Source organism: Urocampus carinirostris, chromosome 3 (assembly GCF_059441175.1).
Source record: "Urocampus carinirostris isolate Australia breed hairy pipefish chromosome 3, RoL_Ucar_1.0, whole genome shotgun sequence".
NCBI classification, from domain to species: domain Eukaryota; kingdom Metazoa; phylum Chordata; class Actinopteri; order Syngnathiformes; family Syngnathidae; genus Urocampus; species Urocampus carinirostris.
The window spans coordinates 35,225,369-35,250,409 of NC_142351.1; the positions used below are offsets into that span (position 1 = coordinate 35,225,369).

Here is a 25,041-nt window from a genome sequence, read left to right on the forward strand (position 1 = left end):
TCGCGGTCGGAAATTTTTACGTGGTTGGCCGCGCTCAAAACTTTTGAGCTGCTCAAAAGTTTGAGCACGTGTTAAACCGCGTGCCGCACACGTGGTCAACACGAGGTAATGACGCGGAAATGACGCGGAACGACGTGCTCTGGCCGTGGCCAGGGCGTGGTTACACATGGGTAGGAGGGGAAATTTCAGCGGGTAATCGTGGGTGGAGCATGGTAATAGCTTGTTCTGCGCCTGTATCGCGGTGTTATTACGTGAAATTAGCGTGTTACGCGTGTGACGGTCAAACGCCTTTCTCCGCGTATAAACAGCGCGAATGCCGAGCACACGTCAGTTGTGCTCGAGACGTCAAGGGGGTGAACATGGATCCCCGTCAGCGTAGTGACCTCGTCTTAATCCATTTTTATTTCTTGACATTTCTTTTCAAGATAATAAAATAAAAACGATGCCATAGCTTGAAATCTTGATCTTCACGGGACTGTGTCTTGTGCAGTTATGATTTCTACAGCCCGGTGCCAAGATTTGCATCCCCTCGCTACTACAACCACTTTTACCTCGTTTTATCTCACTTTTAGGGAATGTAATGGCGAACATATAACCAAAACCACTTCGTCTTGCATTTGTTGTAAATGTAATAGAACTTAAACCATTCCGTCTTTGTTTTTGTTGTGAACGTAATCGAACGGTAATGCACACCGTATATAAAATCCTCCCCCCCTCGCGTGAACGCGCATTCTGCTGCGCTTCCAACGAAAGCGATCGTATTCTATATAAAACGCTTATTAAAACAATAAAGCGAGCTAATTATAACAATTCGGAGATCCTAGTCTATATAACGCGTTTATCTAAACAATAAAGTGCGATCGTATTCTACAAAATGCGTTTGTTAACGCGGATGAAAAAGTCAAAAGCGATCGCAGCAGAATGTGCGTTCACGCGAGGGGGTGGGGGGTGGGGGGGTTGCGTAGGAGTCGGATTTGGGCACAACACCGGCTCGGGAGCTTTTATACCCGTGGTCCACACGAGAAAATGACGCAGAAATGACGCGATGAGGAAGCGGAACAGTCGCCGGCGTCTGTTTTGCGGGGATACCACCGATGAACAGCGGGTTGGCCAATTTTGCGCATTTTCCATCGCGGGCAACCACGGGCAAAAAAAAACCGCAAAATTTTAGCCGTGATTCAGCCGCAAACGGCTGTGTGACCGGCCCCTAAAGATGAATAAAGTTAAGTTTAACTGACTTGTGGAAGATGAGCCTCAAGAGTTAGGCGACTTCCTCCTCTGTGGTAGGAAGTGGCCGAAAAAAAAGCATTCAAACCATTTCCTCAACCCTATCAAGCTTTCTTATTCCACTTAGATTTCAAAAGAATTGGCTTGCCTCTTCTTTACAATTTACACCAACCGTATTGAATGGATGCATGAGATATTAAACAATACAATTGCCAAAGTTCTTAGCGTGCTGGAGATACAAAACAGTATGTTTAGACACGAACTAAGAAGAGCAAGCCAGATTTTTTCTTCGGGGAGGTTGCGGGGTGAGCTCTCACAGCGCCACACGTCCGCAGTGGCGGAAAAAAGCACTACAGTAATGTCCTGTACTCGGAAAAAGGTGCACATAATACACAATCTAACTTACAGCAATGTCCGGATATTTTTCGACACTCCCCCAAAAATGTTAGTATCCCCCGTTGTTTGTAACTTGAATGTTCGTAAGTAGGGAAGTGTCTGTAACCAGAAGTAGAACCAATCTGGATGGTGGAATTATTTGGTTTGCTCGCCATGGATTAACGATCTTCTCAACTCCAGCACAACATTCAAGTGAAGCCAAGTCAAGTCAAGTCACATTTATTTGTATAGCCCTTAATCACAAAAATGTCTCAAAGGACTGCACAGGATTACAATTACAAAATTACACAATTACCTGATCTTAAACCAGCATGCGGGCAAGGAACAACTCAAAAACCTCAGTGTGAGGAGAAAAGAGAAATCTTGAGAAAGGACCTCACATGTGGTAATGCCCCTTCCAGGATTGACCAGGGTGAATTACAATTAGCATTACTGTACACAGTCTAGTAAACATTAGGTAAGATGTTGAAAATGTCCGGAAAGTGCATGACATCAACGACGCCCCCAGCCTGCAAACCAGTCCAGAAAGTCTATGACGGCCACGACGCTGCCTCCCATCTCTGCCAGCTGGTAAATGCAGGAGTTGACATGCTGCAGGTCAGAAGCCTGTTAAAGAATCTAAAGTTTGACTATATTGGCGGTGTTTTAACTCAAGCTCAACATTAGCATTGAAATGGTAAATTTAAAACTCTAAATTCATACCCTAAACCGGTGTAGGCAACAACTGGGCCAAAGACTGGTACCGGACCGTGCCTTATTTCTTGCTTAGACAGTATCTATTCGCGTGTGGTGTGCAATTTTTTTAAGAACTCAATGTTTGTGTACGGTTTATACGCTGGTTTTGTATTTTTTGAGCAATGATTGATCAGTCACTAAATACCGCTGACCATATTTGTACAATATTTGATGCAATTGGAATTGAACTGCAGTATTGATAGTGGCAAATTGTACCCACTAGACCACACGGGATTTAACTGGCATGGATAAACGCTGCATGTTCAATTCAACTTTCAGGATTCCGACCAACTATTTGGACAAAGAAACAAACTAAAAAACTTTGGACAAAGAAACAAAAACTGAAGAGAGCAGTTTTGTTGAGGACTTTTATTACGGGTAAAGAAAATAAGAAATAAAGAGAATATTCTGGGTTTGTGGAGAAGAAAGAGTCCATCTTAAACACGGATCAAAAATGTCTGACCATTGTTTTTATAGAAAAGGGGCGTGGGTTGACAAAATAAGAGCTGGAAAATAAAACTTAACAGATATGGAATTTTCCAGTCCAACTAAGGGAGTGACATCTCTACAAAAAAACTTTGTTAAGACTGATTCTGACTGGATTTTGAAAGTGGTATGATAAGATTATGGCAGACACTGCTGGGAGAGTGCAATCACTGAATGAAAGGGATACATTGAAACAACTAGTAAACATAACAAATAAAATTATTCAGTCCAATGTATGGATAAAAAATAAAGTGTATTTAAAACAACTAAATGCATACTAAAGTGATGATTGATTCATACAACGTATATAGCTGGAAAACTCCTGCAATCATTCACTTCATTTTCAGTGACTTTTAATAATGATCAAACAATATATAGAGCATGTGTTCGATTCGAAATAAGGGTTATATAGTGCTTTTAATTTTTTTGCAGATCCAGACATTTTTTTTCTGTTGGTCCAAAATGGCTCTTTCAGCATTTTGGGTTGCCAACCCAAGGACAAGACAAAAAAAATGATGTCAATCGTACACCCCAAGAGTGCCACTCTCAGGCAACAATGTGAGACACGCCTGGCCATGCGGTGTAAAGGATCAAACCGCTAGAGGACGCCCTTCTCTCTGTTACTGTGCGTGCCCGCTCCCTCTCGCGTTTCTCTCTCGCTTGACTATTTGGATGTGCGAGTGTAACAGTTTTCCTCTCATTCATGTTGCCTGCCGCCCTCCTGCACGCAGGAAGCCGCCGAGCTGAGTTTTGGGACCGATGCTGATTCTGCTCCCTCCTCTCATAGCTTTCAGGAATTTAAATGACTGCACCCCTGCTGCCTCCGTGACACATTTTCACCACTTTTTGTCCAGAAACTACACTAAGGACTGTTTGAACCAGTAAGTGCTCAACTTTATTCCCCCCCTTTGGTCTCGCTCCATTCACGAACCCATCCATGCAACCAAAGTGCACATGACAGCCATGCAAAATCTACAGAATCTTTTTGTCAATGTTCCATTCTATGTTATCTGTTCCACAGGAACGGACCTGATCTGTTCTCTCATGCCGTTCTTGTTACGTGTTATTCGTGCACTTGAAGACGTTTGTGCACAAGGATTGATCCTAAATCGTATTCTTTCTCCGTGCGGTTCTGATTAAGTTCTTGCTCGGTTTGTTCTCCCGTGCTTTTGCGTGGTCCTTTTCACAAGGTTGCACCCAATGTGGCATTTATTTGGGTACCACACCTCAAATGATTCCTGCAGAGGTTTCCCTCCGCACTGTAAAGTCTCATCTCCTCCATCCACATGGCTACAGCATTGGGTACACCTGCACTGGCTCTTGTCATCCAATACAAGCACTGTGTGAAAAAATACGCTTTTACCCAAATTCTATTTAATATTAATGTGCACTTCTGATTGATTCATGAATTATTTATTAGTGTGGATGTTCAATATGATATAAAAGGGAAGTATCCAAAATGACAAGCCTTGGGGATGATGTAGTGAGGTAACTTTATGGTGAAAAGGTTTAAAAATGTTTCAGTATGTTAAATGTGTCAAACTTAAGGATTGTGGGCCAGATATGTCCTGTCGGGTGATTTTACATCTAAGATTGCAATTTTTTTAACTGGCTTTGAAATTTGTCCCTCACAATAAAATGATAAAATTCAAGGCAATATATTAGAATAGGGGGAAGGGAGGGTTTGTTATTCCTGGTTCTCGGGTTCTGTCAGCTTTTTGTCAACTACAACAGAGTTCAGCTTCTGGACAGTAGCCTCGATGTCATGAGTGCTTAATTTTAAATGTAATTTGCCCGGTCTCATGCAAAACTTTTGGTTTGTTCTCTTAATGCACCAAATGTGAAGTGGTGCTTAAAACTAAGGTGCATACATTCCTGTTGTAAGTAAGATATGGCCTTTGTTGAAAGACGTTTTTTGTCTGAGAACTTTTAATATTATGCCACTGAAGCATGCAGATGCTGTGCAAAGGTAAGGGAGGCGATTAGGGGCCATTTAACCGGGTCATTTCATGTAGTCATTTTTTTAACCTGAGAGGAGAAATAATGGTTTGCATCCACCAGAAGGCTTCAGTTGTATGTATTTTGTGGCCCTTCAGATTGAACCGGCGATGATGCGCAACATGACATTATGGCTTCAATATTCTGAATACAAACGCTTGATTAGTTTTTGTTCCCTCACCGTTTCTTTTCTGTGCAAAGTCAAGTGTTGCTTGGTGACATCATAATTTTGATACTCCGCCGTCATACTTCCAGTGGCAAGCTCCGAGTGAGTCAGGATCCGACTGACGTTGCAACTGCTTCCGGCAGACTTTAACTTGATCCCATCCTCTCTTGTAGTCTGTGTGTTTGGCACCTTAGCAAAAACCACGAAAAATGGCCTATAAGGGAATGGGCGCCACCAGGCTGTACTTGCCCAAGACACCTCAAAGCAAGCGGTGCTGCGATGACCCAGGCGGTTAAGAAATCCATGAACCGTTAAATTAATGTGTTAATGGTGCTTTTGGTCATTACAATTCTTCCCGTCTTTATTCCAAAGGAAAACATTTCTGACTTCTATTTTGACGTACTTTCCTTGATTTTGTATTTCATTTTAGGTTTACCTGTAGAAAAAGTCAAAAAGAAATTTTCGGGGGACAAAAGTTGCTACGTTTTCTCTACCCTGCAATAATATAAAATGTTGTAGAAGCCAACAAGGTGGTACAAGCCCGTCATGTAATTGTGCATAATGTACAAAATATAGCATTTTGAACATCATTGGCTAAATATTGTTACTTCACTGATTAGATATTTCTATTCAGTTTTTGATTTTTTTATATTATGACTTGAATATTACCATTGAAAAAGCCCATTTTTTGTTCTGAGCGGTTAGGGTTAGGTATTTTCTTACTTTCACCATTTTCATGCTACCTAACAAAAAAACCCAGGTGAATGAGAATAATGTCACTCTCCAGCACCCTCCCCAGCCTCATTCCTCGAACCTTTTGTGTTCTGCCCCGAACAGCTCTGGCAAAAGTAAAAGTAGACATACGCAGTGGAAAATAAAGCATAAGCATTCTTTACAATCAGTTAGGCATTGTCAACACATACTTAATAGAGAAAATATTTAACATTCAACTTTTTCAGGACACTTCAAATGTCGCACACTACCTTTAAGTATAACTAAAATCTAAACTGAACGAAAACAAATACGCAGTAAATATAATGCATGAGGAGGTCCGCTTACAGGACAGGAGAGAAAGTGTATGCGGTCAAAACCTCAGAGAAACTCAAGTTTCAAGAGTACCAACATCAAAATATTCAATACAGTATGCTCTTTATGTTCTATGAGGGAAATTTTCCTTTTAGTACAGTACTTCAATGGAATATGAATTAATGAGCAAAATATAAACATTTTCATTTATGTTAGGTAGCTGGTATTTTGACACTGAAGCAAAAGCTGGTCAGGGCTTGGGTAGCAATAAATCAGTGCTCACCCAATTTATGGGATTGTGACATCCCCAATTTTAAAGCTCTCTGGTGCCATTGGAGGAGTATAATTTAAGGTGACTTCCAGTTTCTTCATTTTTTTCAAGTGTCAAGTATTGTGGACTCTTATCACCCGAATGCGATCCATTGTTGGTTCCACCTCGCCTAGCAGCAACTTGCCTTATTTTGACCAAAGCACCAACTGCTTGACTTTTGTGTTTGTGTTAAAGGAGGAAGGGGTCCGTCGCTTTCCACACACTGTCCTCAGCGTACCCTGCGGTCTTTGTGTGACGAGCATCTTCGTACTTGAAGTGCCCGCAGCGCGTTGGAAGGCAAAGCCACCCCACTATTAAGCCGCCCCGGCACTTGCTGTTTGCCAGACGTCGCAGAATGTCAGAGATTTGACAGTTTGAGATATGACATTTAAACGTGGTTTATGAGCCCGTGCTGTGTCTGCCTGCTCACCATATCCTCCTCCAGTGGTATCTCTTCTCACGCATTTAATTTTTCCAAGATCGTCCTCGTATCTCGAATTACTCGCGTAAAGAGTGAATTTTCCTAATATGAATGAATTAAAAACTATTTGGATTGCTCCCATGATACAAAAGCGTTCACGTGAACAGCTATAAAATATATCTTCCTGATGACTAAAAACACATTCAAATAGCAATTAAACATACAAAATGCAGTGATGAGATAAATAAGATGATATTAAAAAAATAAAATGCAAGTGAATCATGAACACCGTAACTAATGTGTGTGCGTGCCACGAAGGAAGTGGGCGGTTGCAAGTAGGAGTAAGGGAGTTTGCATAGCTGCAAACTTTTACCTTATTTTATACGTTTTTTGATCATTTCATATTGTGTATGCTGTATAACAATTTTTATACAGGATTTGATTTTTTTTAAACACTGTTCTCGTCTTCCCCATTTTGGCTTTAATCTGAATCATCTCTGTCACTGGAAGCAGAAGACAATGTCATCATAGATTGCTAATATTGTCGCGATATTCTACATTGTCTGCCTCGCTGTGAGTACTGTAGGTGCGCGTTGTGTTTGCACAGTTTGTTATCACTTAATAAGGAGGATTTGCAGTCATTAATAACGGGAACAATAGACGGAGGTTGGCAGGTATAAGATCGGGAGACTGTTGATGATACGTAAGCGCTCACTGTAGATGTAAAGTTAAAGTCATTGTAACTTTAAATGAACGTACACACAGACACATTTAAAACACACATTTCATTTTTCTGCCTGTAGTAGTTTGCATGCGCAAACTGAACTGGCGGATGCTGGCAGTAAGCAGTCACTAGCAGTGCGCGCTCTAATGTTCACTGTGTATTGAAACAATTTATTATAATGCAGTAGCATAGTCCATCCATACATTATCTGCACCGCTTATCCTCAGTAAGGTTGCGGGGCTGCTGGAGCCCATCCCAGCAATCTTCGGGCAGTGGGCAGGGGACACCCTGAACTGGTTGCCAGCCGATCGCAGGGCACACAGGGACAGACAATTCGCTCGCTCATTCGCACCTAAATTTTGACCGCCCAGTAATCCTGGCATGCATGTTTTTGGAATGTGGGAGGAAATCGGAGTGTTGGAGGAAACCATGCAAGCACGGGGAGAACATGCAAATTCCACACAGGAGGTTTGATCTCATGTCCTCAGAACTGTCGCACACACGCTAACCACTGCTCTGCCGTGCTGCCTACAGTAACATAGTACATAAAAAAAAAAAAAAAAAATCAGTATAAACAATTTGAATGTTTAAGTGAGGTAAATGTTCACTGTGTATTGAAACAATTTATTATAGTACAGTAGCATAGTGCATTTTTAAAAGTAATTCATTTGGTGCAGAATGTTTCATTATTTTTAGTAATATATGATTAAAAATGGAAGAGCCGTTTGGGAGCCGATGCTCAATACAATTCACATTGTTATGATCCCGTTATTAGATACACTTTTCCTACTGCTCCCTCTTTTCCTAGACTGTTCCCTCGTGACAGTACCTACAAATCCTCATTTTATTGTGAAATAAACACTAAGGAAGGATGAGGGTAAAATGAAGTGGCAGGAGAGCGTAAAGGAGCTTTTTAAGTCCTCGCAATCATTTTGCTGAAAGGTCGAGCGCGTCAAACGGCGGGCCAGACTGAAATAGTTCCTCTTCTGAGAGCGAGCGGCGTGCTCTGATGTGACGGCGAAGTCCATGGCCTTTTTACGCACTTCCTAAACACTTCCCGAGATGAATCCGTCAATTTCGTAGGGGCGCGTCTCCAGGGCCAACACCAGCTTGTCGGCAGATGAACGGCGCCTTCGGTGGATGCAGCATCTCATGCCCTTGTGCTTGGGTGTGTTTGAATTATTTTGTTGTTGTTTAGTCAGCGATTAAAATCATTTTAACCTTTTTTCATGTGCAGAGCATACAGCTTGTGCTGTGTAGTCCCAACGGGCCAATTTAGACCTTATGCTCGGCGTAGTCTGAACAGTTGAGGCAGCAGAATAATCAATGCGGCGCTTGTGCATGAGTGCTAACACAGTATATGAGTGGTCCGCTCCTTAACATTTTATCGCCAGGGACTAGTTTGCAAGGACGGGTGAGTTAGTGGGCTGTGGACCCAGATATACAACAAAAGTTTTCATGATGTGTACTGCGTTGTTGCAATATGAATCCCTAACATATTAATGTTAAATTCATCATTGCTGTTATAGTTAGCAGAATTGCACTAAAACCCACAGAGATCTGGGTCGTGAAGAAGTCATCATATTGCAGCTGTTACAATATTAATGTTGCATTATTAAATGGTTAAGTAATATAAATCTTGGAGTTAGATTGTGAAGGGGGGCTGATTTATCTTTCCTCTGCGTGTTAGGGGTAGGAGAATTAGTTCTGCTGAGTTTTTCATTTAAATAAAAAATAAAAAAGATTCTTGGATTGTTTTGTTATTGCAACATGCGTTGCAGCCTGGAAGGGAGATTACCCCATGTACGGTCCCTTCTCAAGGTTTCTTTATTTACCTCATTCTGAGGTTTTTGAGTTTTTCCTTGCCCTCATGTAGGTTTTAGATCAGGTGATGGTGTAATAATAGTCTGTAGTTTGCAAAAATCTGTGGTCTGTGCAGCCCTCTGAGACTCCTTGTGATTAAGGGATATACAAATAAACATGATTTGACTTGTCTTGATTGTGGGTACAGAACAAGGTTGCGTGGTTTCACAAGTCTGCATTCAGCTTCACGCCAGCCCCCTTTTTAGGGTCCTACTGGTGGTTTTATAAGACTTGATTTTTTTTTTTAATGTCAGAGCAACACCGACTTATTTTCAGGAATAGCTGAGTTTTTATTGAAAACTAATATTGATACATATTATACACTGCAAAGAACCATTCTTAGACCATTGAAAAAACATTTTAAATCAATTGTGTTTCCACTTATATCCTTATTTAAACTTCTTTTTTATGTAAACGGTGATAAAATAATGATTGAAATAAGAAAAAAAAACACATGTCATATCAGATAATATTGTTCAATTTAAGGGCTATTTCTCTCAGATTTCTAAGAAAGAGATATATAAAAATATAATAAAGGAGAAACAAAGACAACATTCTTGCCAATTGTGGTGTTTTTTTTGCAATACAGTACCTTAAAATAAAGAAAAACATTAAATAAATAAATATATAAATACTTTGAAAGTCTCCATTTTTTGTAATCATTATTTTCAACTTTTGGGGTTTTTTGTGTTGATAAGTGTGATGTCATATTCGGGCATTATCTGTCAGATAAGTATTAGTATGATTAGTGTGCGTCCTTAAAATAAATAAATAACAAAGTACAATGAGAAAGACAGAGTGAGCATGAAAGAGATATAGAAAGAGAATATTGATGTTTTTCATTACTAGAGAAAGTAGCGTAACATGCTGGATATTCATGTTCACATATGTCCTCTACTTTTCAGTACCGGAGTCTAAAAAGGTATGCGCATCAGTTTGTCAATTAGCGCACTGTCCTTGAGCTAAACAAATGAGGCGAAAGATGAGGAAAATTTTGAGAAAGTGATAGAAACGAGATGTGAGGGATGGGTAGAAGTGAGGCAAGGATGGGAGCAGAGAGTAACAGCACAGTGACGGCGAGCAAACTCATTCTTGTTGCTGTTCTTTTTGTGATATGGAGCATCAGGAATTCAGAGCAAGAAAACTGAGGTGCAACGGAAAAGTTGACATTGGACCTAAACGTGTAATGACATCAAATCAGTCATCTTTGAGAGAAATTTTATTTTCAATGGTGATTCAGTTTGTGGACAGCAATATACTGTAAGTTTACTAGGATCAGCAGCCCTACCTACACTATTGAAAACGCAACTGTAAAAAAATAATATTCTTGTATCATCTCTCTTTCATGTACTGAACTGAGATTTTTAGTAAGCATAAGCAACAAATAGCGACTCAACAAAAAGAAATACTTTTGGTTTAGAATTGATTGGGTGGCTTTCATTTCAATTTCATTTTGTAGTTAAACATTTTATTATCTCTGTAAATTATGCAAAGGATCCTGGACATAAGCTTCTACAATCCATGTTTGCTGCCAAGAACGTCAGCAGCCTTGCAAATAGGACTGCAATTAATGGTTATTTTAATAGTCGACTAGTCACCGCCTATTGAAACGATTACCGTATTTTCCGCACTATATGGCGCACCATGTTATAAGGCGCACCTTCAATGAATGATATATTTTAAAACTTATGCCATACATAAGACGCACCCCATTATAAGGCGCTATAAGTGCATGCTGGTTTAAGATCAGGTAATTGTGCAATTTTGTAATTGTAATCCTGTGCAGTCCTTCGAGACATTTTTGGGATTAAGGGCTATTTACGGTAAATAAATGTGACGACTTGACTACAGTAGAGAATGTAGTTACTTTATGCAACCTCTAGATGTTGCCACGCTCAAGGGAATGTCAACAAAATATTCAAAAAGGTCAAACTTTATTAACAAACAAGCTTTCCACAACTCCATTCACTCCCAAAATAAATAAACAGCCGTTTTATTATTTTCTCTGAGGTAAAGCATTTTCGTGACACATCTTTGAACAACATCGACATATCATTTTATTTTTTGTCCATTTAGTCAACACGCAAAGAAAAAAACGTCTGATACTGTTATTTTAAATGAAACGTTAGTGCAATCGCAATAAAGTGACACTCGTAATGTGCAAAAACAACGAGTGCAAAGCAATAACATAATAACTGTAAAATGTAAAACGTAAACACACAAAAGAAAAACAAAGATCACTCTATAAGCTCCTCATCGACGAATCCCTCGAATTCTTCTTCTGCTGTGTTCGAATTGACCATATCTCAGTGAATGGGCCATCCAACACGTCCGGTGTTTTTGTGCCAGCGCTGTTGCCTTCATACGTATAGTTATCGTACTGACACTTCTGCTTGCCGCTCTTTGTTGAACAACCCACTGTTCAAGTGTCTCCTCTAACTCTGGCCATCTTGCTTTATTGCCACGGAAACTTTGTTGAGTTTTCCTTACTTGGCGGAGCTTATCTTCATCCTTTCTCCACTTCCGTACCATCGATTCATTTAAGTTTAACTCTCTCGCTGCCGCTCTATTGCCGTGTTGTGCTGCGTGACTGATCGCTTTGAGTTTAAACTCGGCGTTGTACGCGTGTCTCTTAACAGGAGCCATTTTCTTATACAAATGCACGTATGAAAGAGAATCTCGCTCTCTCTCTCTCTCTCTCTCTCTCTCTCTCTCAAACGTGACATTCTGAATAATTCTGCGTTTGTTTAAGGTAAATTGTGCTTTACATCTTCACCAGTCATAACCCTGGATTCAGACAAATACTGTATTTGTTGAATATGAATTAAGCAGTTTAATGGGGTAGCCATTTTGCCACTTAGTAAACAAATACAACACGAGCCCCGGCAACTACCAATCGTTTAATATTTCCCAGTATGCACAGCGCGAAAAATGGAGTCGGCGGCTGTTTCTCGTAGTTGCGAGACCTTGCGAATTTAATATTGAGCCATATATAAGGCGCACTGTGTTATAAGGCGCATGGTCAGCTTTTGAAAAAAAACAAGACTTTTAGGTGCGCCTTATAGTGCGGAAAATACGGTAGTTGAATAATCTGATCATTTTTAATTTTTTTCTTGAATTTAGCATTAAATTGATTTCGTTATGTCGCAAAGTATCGTGAACGTACAGCATACATCTTTTATTAAACATAATCTGGAGTCATCTATCCAACCATTATCTGCAACGCTTATCCTCAGTAGGGTTGCGGGGGTGCTGGAGCCCATCCCCTACATCTTCAGGCAGTGGACCGGGGACACCCTGAACCGGTTGCCAGCCAGTCACAGGGCACACAGAGACAGACAACTCACTCGCTCATTCATAGCTAAGGACAACTTGGACCGGCCAATCCACCTAAATGCATTTGTTTTTGGATTGTGGGAGGAAACAGGAGTGCCCGAAGGAAACCCACGCAAGCAGTGGTCACTGGATTTGATTCCATGTCCTCAGAACTGTGCCGCGGCCGCGCTAACCACTCAGCCGCCGTGCGGCCCTAACTCTGAGTTCATACAAAAATCAAATAAAAATGCCCTATCAAAAACTAAGTAAGCAACAGTGTTCATTCACTAGTCATAAATAGACCCTTTTCCCTCTTTTACAGTAAGGCAAAAAAATATTAAATTAAAATCAAGAAAACATTCTTTAGCAGTGTAAATCTAGGACAGGCGTATTGCAGCAGTAGAACATTAAATAAAACAAATATGATGTTTATATGGCGGCTAGGTGGTTAGCACGCAGCCCCACGGTGCGTAGGTATAAAGTTCAATTCTAGGTACCATGGCCATCTCGTGTGGAGTTTGCATGTTGCCCCTGTGCTTGTGTGGGTTTCCTCCGGGCACTCCGGTTTCTTACCACATTCAAGACATGCATGTCAGGTTAACTGGCCGGTCCAAATTGTCCCTAGGTGTGAATGAGCAACCGAGTGAGTTGTCTGTTCTTTGTGCCCTGCCCACTGCCTGAAGATAGCTGGGATGGGCTCCAGCACCACCCGTGTCCCTAGTGAGGATAAGTAAATGGATGGACGGATGATATTGTGCAGTACATTCAGTGATTGGCTGCAAAGTCTCTAACAAATGTACTTAACGATTCTCAACAGTTAAATATCAAAACGGTTTTGGCAATTTACGATTGTCCTTTTAAACGCTTAACAACTGAGATTTTTTTCTTCGGACTGCATGCATTTAATTTTGGACACTTTTGTCAGCCAAAGTCTGGCGTAATGCTCAAGCTCTCTTTTGTAGTGAAATATAAAATGGACGTATTTTCACGACCATAGAGCAGTCATCAAATCTTGGAATATAGAGCCCTTAAAATGAAGAATATTATCTGAAATTGTTTGACGCGCCCTTTCGTGCATTGCTCTGTGTGTGTGTTGTAAGTGGTGGTCGTAGCTGAGGACAAGATGAGCCTGCCATTCATAATGCTCAATTCTGATTTTTGGGTGGAATCCAAAGTTTCGTGAAATTGTTCACATTTCAAACTAAATGCAACTTCCATGCATCTCCTGTGACTTTAAAGCGTCACTTGTTTTAATGATATCACGCATGGCGTCACACGCAATGCATTGTTAGCGGAAGTGCTCATGGATGCTAACTACGTAGGGTATCTAACAGTTTGAAAGTTATTGTGCTACCGGAGGCTGGACAGAGTTGTTCCCCCAAATATGAATTTAATCCAAAACCTCACTTTCTCTCCATTGAATGATTTCCGTTTTTTTCGGCCGCCATGGTGTGTTGATTTTTTTCGCCACGCGGAAGACCATGGGAACCGAGCAGCCGCGAGAGAAGTGACGTTTAATGAATCAAAGGTTTGCAAGTGGTGGAAGCTGAAAAACGAACCAGAGGAGTTTTTATCTGTGTGTTTACTTTGTAATCAATACTTAAAAAAAACCTCAACCAAACTTGTTTTCCTACTGCTGTAGTTTTAAATACGTACACATGCTTGGCTGTGTTGTAGGCAGTGCTTGGTCAAAAAATACCTCTTGTTCCCCTTAGTGAAAATGTTACTAAAATGTCTTTATATCTAAATTTTGGGAGAATGTAATAGAGCAATAAAACACAAAGCCTTTGCTTCTTGTATGTGTAAGGGGGGACATTTAAACCAGATGGGGTTGTAATTTTTAAACACATCGCAGGGCGCAGCAGAGGGCACTCGTGCCCTATCATACAGTGCGCCATGTGTAGTGTTAAATAGAGAAATAGAACCAGTCACAGAAAATGCGTCTTTTAACCTGGTGAGCTCTATGCTCTTGAAAATATGGTACAATGCATTTTTTAGGTTTGTTTATTTGAAAAGGGACAAGTATGCTCCACAAACTTATGACACATACAATAACATTTTAGCCAGGGCTAATTGTGAATGGCTGTCCCCAGGAGGGCTTTTAAAGATAAAATCATACAGAAAATACACAATATTGTAAAACAGCACATTTGCAGAGGCGATAGGTGGTCATGTATTTGACCTCTGATTAAAAAGTATTTAAGTCATCAAAACCTTGGCTTGAATGTTACTTGAACCTTACAGCGGAGGGTCTGACTCCGTTTTGTTTAACTGTCTGACATGTTCATGGATCACCGAGGTACTGCCATGCTAGGCAAGGTCTGCTTTGCAAGATTTGCTCGTAGTCTCTTCATTCACGGAGTCCAGGCTACAATGCTCACAAACATTAAAGGTGTTGGTACGCATAAGATAGATAGATAGATAGATAGATAGATAGATAGATAGATACTTTGTTCATCCCCGAAGGGAAATTCACATTTCCAGCAGCATCCCTGAGCTGAGAACAATCGAGAACAATCGAAAATAACACGGGAGCTGCTGGAGTGGCTGCCATTCGTGACGGCGCCGGAAGAAAAGATTCAATTTGAATCATGTACAAACAAACAAACAATTGAATCATGTACAAACAAACAAACAAACAAAATATTCATGTTTCAATAAGTGGAGTGTTAATAAAATGGGGGGAAAATAAATTGATGTTGATACTGTCATTTCTGTATGTTACAGCTCGAGACAGAGATGTCATTGCTCATGAGTGTACTCTTAGCAGGGATTATAATCATGTAAGATGCCTCACTTTGTTAAAAAACGTTTATATTTTAAGCGATATTGGAATTCATTGTCAACTATTTCTATTATTCATTTTTGTCGACAAAGTTGAGTAACCGTTGCAGCCCTACTAGCAAGCATAGGTAATCGATAGCGACTCAACTGAAAAAAAAAAGAGCTCTTGGTTTTGAATTGATTGGATGACTTCTATATCAGTTTCATTTTGTAGTTGAAGATTGAATTATCACTGTAAATCATGTATGGGCCCCGGACATTAGCTCCCACAATCCATGTATTTGCTGTAAAGGACGTCAGCAGCTTGCCAGGACTCAAAATTTCAATGGGGAGCACTTCAACATAAGTGAGCGCAATTGCGATTCTTTAGCCGACACAATCCGACTTGTACGGGACGTGTTTTGTTTCAAACATCTGCGAAGGGCCTTCTGGCACCGGCCCCACTTGGCTCAGTGTTGAGGATGAAATAAATGAAGGTATCATAACTGCTGAGTCAGCGAAAACTCCGACCCTTCGTCTGATCATCTTGCACACAAATTGAGCTTCACCTCATTTTGTTGAGTGCTCAGTCAAACGGCCATGTGGGTGGTTAGGAGTGTGTCTGTTTGTGTGCATGTGTGTGTGAGAGAGCACAGGCGAAAGAGAGGTGACTGTAAGGTTGGTTCTGACTTTGAGGAAGCGGATTAGCGAACCGTGGGGTGCATCCTCTCATCGCTCATGAAAAGTGGAGCGTGTGTGTTCAGCTTATTGCACAAGGACACAAATGAAGGCATGCTTTCATACTCCCCAAAGCAGCTGACTTCATCACAAGGTTTTTTTTTGCATGGTTTTTCGAATTGTCTTGTGTGGTGAGGGGAACATGACTTGGGAATGTATTTAGTCACTGGAACATTTATGAGAAAATATATCGTGTTTCCCACACTCACCCAAAATACACTATTGTCAAATATTTTTGATACCTATTTAGGGAGCACTGGTCTATAAGGCGCCTGGAATTTAAATAATAGTAAAAGTTTCTGTATTTGCGTTTTGATTGAGCTGTTGGAAAATTTCCCTGACTGAAATCGCAGAACATTTTATGCAACAGGCAACCGAATCCAGATCTTAATGGCGAAAGAGCCAAAACCTAAATAGTAGAAACATATGACATATATAAAGGCATTTGATTTTATCTTAGTTTCTCCATGCTTTTACTGATTGTGCCAGAAACGAATGTTAGAATATGAAAAAAACAAACAAACAGAAAGTCTTTCTAATAGATATAAATAAACACAAATAAAGCACGACGTGGAAAACAACTCTTTGTTGTACCAAACTTTGCGTTTCTTTAATTTTTTCAGGAAGACTTTCTGTTTTCTCCATTCTCTAACCTTCGTCTTTGACACCGTCAAACAGTGTGATAATGAGACAGAATGTAATGCCTTTTTAACTATCGTGTGTATTACCTGTGATATAGTGGTTACGTTGCGGCGCTCTCCCAGCTGCGACCCCAGTCCGAGTCCCGTACCATAAATTGGTTTTGGTCAGCAATATATTTGAATTCATCAATCATTTCACAAATATGTTAGAATGCCTTCGACCTCATGTAGTAAATATTGCATGCATTTCCAAATTTGTCCACCAGTATTTTGCGGCATATAAGGCGCTGGGTTATAAGGCGCAGTTTCAAACTTCTGGCTAATTTGTGGCTTTAAGGTGGGGAGTTATGTTTAGGCAGTGGGGATTCGTTATTGTTGATGTGGCCAGTAAAAATGGGAAAGAGGATTGTATTGGTGTATACCACGTATACCATTAATGAGGACCTAGTATATTTTGCTTGGGGAGGATTTTTACCTGAACTTAACTCAGATTTATTTTAAATGGATCCAAGCTATTGGCTGCCCTTATGTTGCCATTCAACAATATTAAATTAGAAGTTAGAAGTATTGCGTTGAGTTTAAAGTCATTATCCAGTGAGGTAAAATTAGGGATTGGTATCCTATATGGTTACTGGTATCAATCACTATTCAAACATTTTCAAATGATGCAAATAGTTTATAAAATCGTATTGAACCCTTTCAAAAGCTCACAAATATAATATATGATCAAACAAACTAAGCTATTTTTTTCCATAAGGCCTTGTCGTAGTCTTTACTTTTCAACAGATTCAAGTGTATTTATTTTAAAATTCCCCTCCACAGTCCATGAAAGAAGCTGGTATTATCCAGGCACAATCCATAGCCTATATTTTACATTTTGTGGGCTAAGATCTTTTTAACGAAAAACAAAACAAAACAGCAATCGTCTATCATTTGCTAAATCAAAATGAAGTGCAAGGACAACAAATACACAGCTATTCCTTGTGTATGATATGATAATAAATCAAGATCATATCAGGGCTGATGAAGACCTTTATAGGGGCTTTGACTTTGATCTTTGTGTTTTACAGGATGCAAGGACTACAATCAGCCATTTAATTCACTTATCTATTTATTATCCAGTGTATTGTTTTTGTAATTAGCGTGGTTTATCAACAACCAGGATAGTTAAATCTGCGTTTGTTTTAGTATTGCATTTCATTCTGTGTATTTCTTCATTGCAGATCAATGAGTCACTTTTATTATCTATATAACAAAATTGCATTCAATCTACCTATTTACCGAAGCCAAATTTTGCTAGTGGGAGGTGGCTAGTGTCAGGAACAAAAATCATTCCACTTCGCTCTTCCCAACCCGAAACCGAACATTAATCCCACACAACAAGGGACGAGTTGCTGTGCAATGCAACCCTTCATTATTTTTAGAATACTTGTTTAGTATACCTAAAATTGTTTTTCCATGCAATGCTAACATAAATTGCACTAAAACCTTTATTATAAGATCATTATTATTTTTGGATGTGTCCTGAGTCCATGGTATTAGAAAGAGAGCAGTGCACTTAACACATAGAGCTGTTTCAAAGTCTGCAATTACAAGGGTCCATCCTTGATAGTTGCCCATCCACCCCTGTCAAATGTTGGCCTCTTCTTAGCAACCCTTCCTGCAAGTTCTTGCCTCTGTTGTTTTCTTTTGCCACAGTGTGCAATTCTGTCACATTCCAACTATGTCACACGAAAGTAAGAAGAAAGTGAAGGATACGGATGATGAAGCGCGTAAGAGGTGAGCTGGTAATAGTAAATGGTTCTATTCTATCCCACCTGAAGCATAGTGGAACAGCGCAGGGTCAGAAAAATGATGAAACATATCCAATGCACCTTGAGGTTTTGGCCAAGAAAGTATTACGTTTGGCCGTTGAAATTGGTCTATGTATCACTATTTTTACAAGAAGGTGTCACACGAGGAACCGTTGCGAAGCGACACGGACACGGCGCTGCCAAATGGATCAGAAATTTGAATGAATGTGTTGAGTTTTGGGAAGTGCCAACAAAAGCTTTTTATTTCATCTTAGTGCGACAAATGCTTTCAATAAAGTCAGCCTAATGAGGCTTTCTGTGATTTCCTTTTTATGTTCCTTTCCCTATTTATCTTTATCCCTTTTTCCCACCCTTATTGAATTTAGTAGCATTATTTGGTGTGGACTTTCTTTTCATTCCCCCCTCTGTTTTCTAGAATTGGATAATTATATAACTATACAGTATGTATATATATATATATATATATATATATATATATATATATATATATATATATATATATATATATATATATATATATATATATATATATATTTCCTGTATGTATATAGGGTGGCACGGCGGTTGAGTGATATGCACGTCCGCGGCAGGTCTGACGTCATGGGATCAAATCCAGCTAGCAGCCTTCCTGTGTGGAGTTTGCATGTTCTCCCCGTGCTTGGGTTTCCTCCGGGCCCTCCGGTTTACTCCCACATTCCAAAGAACACACATGTCAGGTTATTTGGCAGGTCCAAATTGTTCCTCCGTGTGAATGAGCGAGTGAGTGGTTGTCCTTCTCTGTGTGTCCTGTGACAGGCTGGCAACCAGTTGATGGTATTCCCTGCCCACTACTTGACCATTAAATATCCACACAATGGCAGCCATTATTAAAATATTTGCTGCAAAAGAAACCTACCACAATGCTCAAATACATAAGAAAATGTACAGTATATACAATTTCTTACGATGTTAAACTTTGGTCACCATGTGACTGACACATCTCAGGTTATTTTCACATTCTGTGTTAAATTGTAAATGTGGATTTTTTGTGTACGTTGAGTGCAGCATGCCAATGGGTCTATGTAACTTTACAGAATTGTTGACGCGACTCGATCGTGCTTAGGTCAGCACGTTTTTGTGTGTTGCCGGTGGGGCCGCTGGTTTGCTTTTAAGCACATTCTTCTGATGAAATAGTGGACAGGGAATTGTTTCGATGCATTTCATTTTACCATGTGGACTTCAGTGGCTCCTGCAGGACTTCCAGGCATGTTTTTCTTTCAGTTGGGTTAATACTCTGTGACGGATCTTGAATTCCATTTATTTATATAGTTAAAAGGGTCACTTTTGGTCCTATACGAGCAGTCTGTGAATTCTGGTTGTCGTTGTGCATTATTGTAAAAATAAAGGTGCTATTGAGGTTAAAGCTTGAATGCTTTTACTAAAAAACCTAAAGATATAGAACTTTTTTGACTTTAGCAACACTGACAAAGGGTTCCTCTTCCTTGTACAAGAAATGCGTACTAGTACTTAGTAATATTATTTGTGTTTAATAGAATACTTTCATATTTTTAACCGTATACATAGTTAGACTAATGCTTGAGTCTGAGTTGATTTTTAGGTGTCCTCATGTTGAAGCTAAATATGCAGTCAGGGGAGGAAGGGGAGGCTGTGACTTAACTAACATCATGAAATATATAATTATCAGTATGTTAAATGGTTACATTTATACAGTGTTCACATTCTTTCTCATTTGACTTCACAATCTTTGGATTTCATTTTTAGAAATCACTGAATTTTCACATTATGAATAGTCTAACTAAAATGTGGCGTGGTTACAAACTTAGACATGCAGAACGAGGCAATAGTAGGAACAACATTTCTGATTTGGCGAACATCTCAGCCCCAAACAATATAATCAGCGATAGTATTAGCAAGCCAGTGTATTAGGTATCTATTGATGCTTTTATTTAATAGGAACAAAGCATGGATTTTATTTCCAGTTTAAGGTCGGAAAATAAATGTTTTTTTTCCTGTTACAGTATATAAATTGATTTCTTGCTCTTCCAAACAAAGGATTCATAAGGTATTTTAAATCTAACTGTGCCTCACAAACCATGAACCTCACGTCACTGTAATTCTTTCAATGTCAATTCTTGAGACAGTGGGGGATATTTGTAGAACCGACTGGACCGCATGGGCTGATAACGCATGATGTACATCTACTATGACCTGTACTCATCAAATAGATTTTGATATGTGTCAACGTTGTGTACCTTTAAACCCAGGGATGCGTACTCTATTTGAAAGTGACACTCGGTAATTGTGTACGTGAGTGACCTATAACCAGCGTAGGGCAGGCGAGTAGGAAGCTCCAGGGGATTATTGATGTGATTCTGTCTGCATGCTGATACTCAGAGGTGTGACAGGAAACGCTGCTGTGGAGGAGCTGCAGAATTTAGGAAATGACTGCGTCAATAGGACGGCAATGAAAGCCTGTAAAAATGATGAAGTGCTTCTCATTCTGCTCTTTGACTTATTGCCTTCTGTGGCTGAGATTTTATGTATGAAACAATATCTTTGAAGTATGACATTGACATTTGATGCTCTGCATACAAGGAAAAATAAACCAAACCATACCGTTTGTTTTTATCATGCAGTGAGTATTTGTTTTTAAAGTGACAGGAACATTTGTATTCCGTTCTCTCTGACAGGAGCACTGCCACCAGTGTGAGGAAGATTTTTTTGTTTATCATCTTTGATGAATCAAAGGGGTTGCTTTTTTAAATATTTGTTTTTTTCTGCAAAAGTATATAACTGTTTCTCCACTGCATCTTCTGTTTGTTGCAAATCTGTGAGTAACCAATTTTTGGGGGTTTTAGAGATAGCACCTGAAAATACATGTACAGTAACAGTTTTGTCTTAATGTTTGATTTTCTTCCAGGAAAACCTGTCCCTTTACCATCCATCCATCCATCCATCCATCCATCCATCCATCCATCCATCCATCCATCCATCCATCCATCCATCCATCCAATTCCTTGACTCAGGGGTGTAAAACTCACTCAGCTCAGTGTCACAGGCCAGAGACGGAGACAGGAGCCAATAGCGTTCGTTAAACTCAGTTTTATTGAAATAGAGAGCAGTGCTTGCTTCCACGATCCAATGATCGTCAGACACGGGTATTTGATGGCAGAAACGCGGAAGTGGCATTTCCGTGTCGAGCGGGAATAGTCGTGAGTGACAGGAAAGCTGGTCGGTAGCCGGGACAGGAGAGCAAGGGCGGTAATCGAGTCCAGAAAAAAGGTCGGCAACAAGTATCAGGCAGGAAACAGGGCAAAACAGGTGGATGGCCGGGACGGAAGAGCAGGGCAGAAACGGGTCCAGAAACAGGTCGGCAACAGGTAACAGGCAGGAGAAAACAGAGCTGGAGATTGTCGGAGGGTACGGTGCTTGCCAATTTAAAACCAGTTGCCGTTACATAAATGTAATTATACACTATACAGTTAAATTCAACAAAGTAATTAATATGGATCTTCTCAGCATAGAAGAGTGGCCTGGTAAGAGCAAAGACTGCCAAAGAAAATTCTGAAAGCCCCGAAAAGGTACCTATGCCAAAGATTCTGTTCCGTTTGATTTCTGTTTCAATTTCTCCAGCAGTCTTGTCGGGCCTGAATTCATTATGGGAGAATCCCAAACGGTGACTCCCCGTTGATCATCTCAGCCCGAATTTCTCCACAGTTGCGTGCAGAACTTCCAAACAGTCTGATTTTTTTCACTACATTCATTCCCTCTATTCATTGGGAGTGACCCTGTTTTGGTTCTGGAAATGATTACTGTGCCAGACGAACCAATCAGATAAGGCAGCAACGACTGCGATGGGTCATGGGCAAGGGTGAGGGGTCGAATTCCTTGCTCCTTGATTAAAACACTCTGTTGCGTGGTAAACTGTCACAGCTGTCTTGGAGCACACAAAGCTAAAGTGCTGCGTTTGTAACATGTCACAGTTGCCCATATACTCACAATGGTTCCGCAGATATATAAGGAAAGAGGGTCTTGAATCGCCCCCCTATCAATCCTGACATAGAAAGTAAAATCATCTCTTTGATTTTTTGTTGTTGTTGTAAGTCTGAGAAAGGTTTATAATATATATATATATATATATATATATATATATATATATATATATATATATATATATATATATATATATATATATATATATATATATATATATATATATATATATATATATATCTATATATACAATATTTGTAGACTAGTGCTTTTAAAGTATTCCCTAAACAGATTGTAGTCTAGTGATGTGTAGTGTTATTATGCAAATATGTTGCAAACTACTCCATGCACCAGGTGACTCAATATACAATATATTCAACCCATATTGTAACAATGACAATAAAGGTATAATCTATTCTAATTTGGTCTCAAAGTTGACTCATTTGGCTTGTTCGTGGTATAACTGTGACATAATTAAAGGAACACAACCATTTAAAAATGGCGAATTCCATTAATGAATTCTGTGAGGCCAGCTCTGAAACAGACAACGATTGTAGTGAACAGAGATTACATACAGCTCATTTCTGTTTGGAAATTTTCAATTGTGGCTTTTCGTTTGGGTTTTTCGACACATGTTGCTGTTGGTTAAATATTGTCTCGCTAGCTCCCCATTAGCGTCAGGGTTTGCGAGGGCTTTTCCGTTTGTTTTTTTGCTTCCTGTTGGTGCTCGCTGACTGCCCACCGTGTGTTGTCTGGTTGGCTAGCCTCGCGTTAGCACTGGTTTGGCAGTGTCGTTTGGTTTATTCCCGGTTGCTTTTGTTTTTTATCACCATAGCCGTTGCTGTTTTTTGTTGTTGGTTCCCAGTTAGCCGGGCTCACCGCATGCTATCTAATCGGCTAGCCTGGCATTAGTGCCAGTATTGCCGTGTTCCTTGGTTTGTTTATTCCTGGCTGGCCTGCATTTGTCACTACAGCCGTTGTCGCTTTTCTTTGTTAGTTCCCAGTTAGCATGGCTGCTCCTTGCATGCTTTTTAAAGGGTTGCATGATCCTTGTTGTTTCATTACTGCATCCACCTGCTACACAATGCCGAGGCATTTTCCCCAAAACTACCAATATTTGGCTTAGAACCTCCGATGATGTCACTGATCAGGATGACAAAGACAAGACATGCTGTCTTAAAAATGCAATATCTTGGAAAATAATTGGATTTTACTAATGCAGTATAAATACAATTTACTCCATTGCATATGAATAATAACCTACTCTTCTTGTCGGCTGAAATATAGTCTGTGTAACATAGTGTACTAATCTGTGAAGCCCTTAGAGACTTATTGTGATTAAGGGCTATACAAATAAAAATGACTTGACTTGACTTGACTTAAAAAAACATGTAATATTTCCTCGCATTTTTCAGAATTTGGGATTACCTTTGACCAAAAGCCTATTTCAGCTAATCAAGATCATAGTCAGACTCACCAAGATTGTAAATAATTCTCATTCTGTCCGTTGAATATCAAGTTGAAAAATATCATTTTTCAAATATTGATTTAAGAATATTTAGGACTGACGTGCCGGGCGCAACATGTCTCAAGGGCTTTGGAGTTGCTATAGACCAACCCACAAAGAACGGGATAGTTTCTGCAAATTACTGTATATTACATTGTAATCGCCTAATCCATCGTTGTTATTTCATTCCGCTAAGCACATATAAATAATAACCCTAAACATTTGCCGGTTTACGATTTGTGTTTTTTTTTGTTAAAACCCACTCTACATTAAAAAAATGCCCAAATTTAAATTGAGGAAATTGAACAGATTTGTGTGCACAAGAGGTGTAAAACAAAAGAAGGCGTTCCGCAATATTTTGTGTTTGGTATATCAAATATTTTTTATAATTTCCCTGTGTATTCATATATACATTAATGAACCCTTATAAATAAACGGCTGAGCTTTAGCCTCTGGCGTTTTGACAGTCACATACAATTTCTGACACTTTTTCGCTACCAGTGCGTCCTTAAAATGAGAAAAGATTTTGGGAAATGCAATCAAATAATGCAAATATGTAAGCGCTTTACATTATATTTTGCATTTAACCATTCACACACACACCAAAAAGACATTTTCAGAATTTATACTATTCTCTTTCAAAAATCTCTCTAAAAACTACGAGCAGTAGAACAAATATTACGTGTTTATTCTGACGCATTTCTTCAACCAAAAGACACTCAAAAAATAAATAAAAATGTGAACTTCAATCCGCATCCATGACTTCGCCTCACCTCTGGCAAATTTAAAGTGAGCTTGAACATTGTTTAGGTCTATTTCTGTCTTTCCTCTTTCACTCTTTCTGGCACTTTCCTTCCCATCGGGACCCCAAGCCCAATCTTTCCACATTTTGTGGCCGGGAAGGAGCCGATTTACTGA

At 39.7% G+C, this 25,041-nt stretch overlaps 1 protein-coding gene across 2 annotated transcripts in view; it reads left to right on the top strand.

Moving 5' to 3' along the window:
• The first annotated feature begins 3,574 nt into the window (after positions 1 to 3,574).
• Positions 3,575 to 25,041, top strand: part of LOC148369555 (plexin-A1-like) — a 319,574-nt gene continuing 298,107 nt past the window's right edge. For both annotated transcript variants that reach the window (XM_088331618.1, XM_088331619.1), the window contains exon 1: positions 3,575 to 3,725. The gene's annotated coding sequence lies outside the window, so the exon portion shown is untranslated. The remainder of the gene's footprint in view (positions 3,726 to 25,041) is intronic.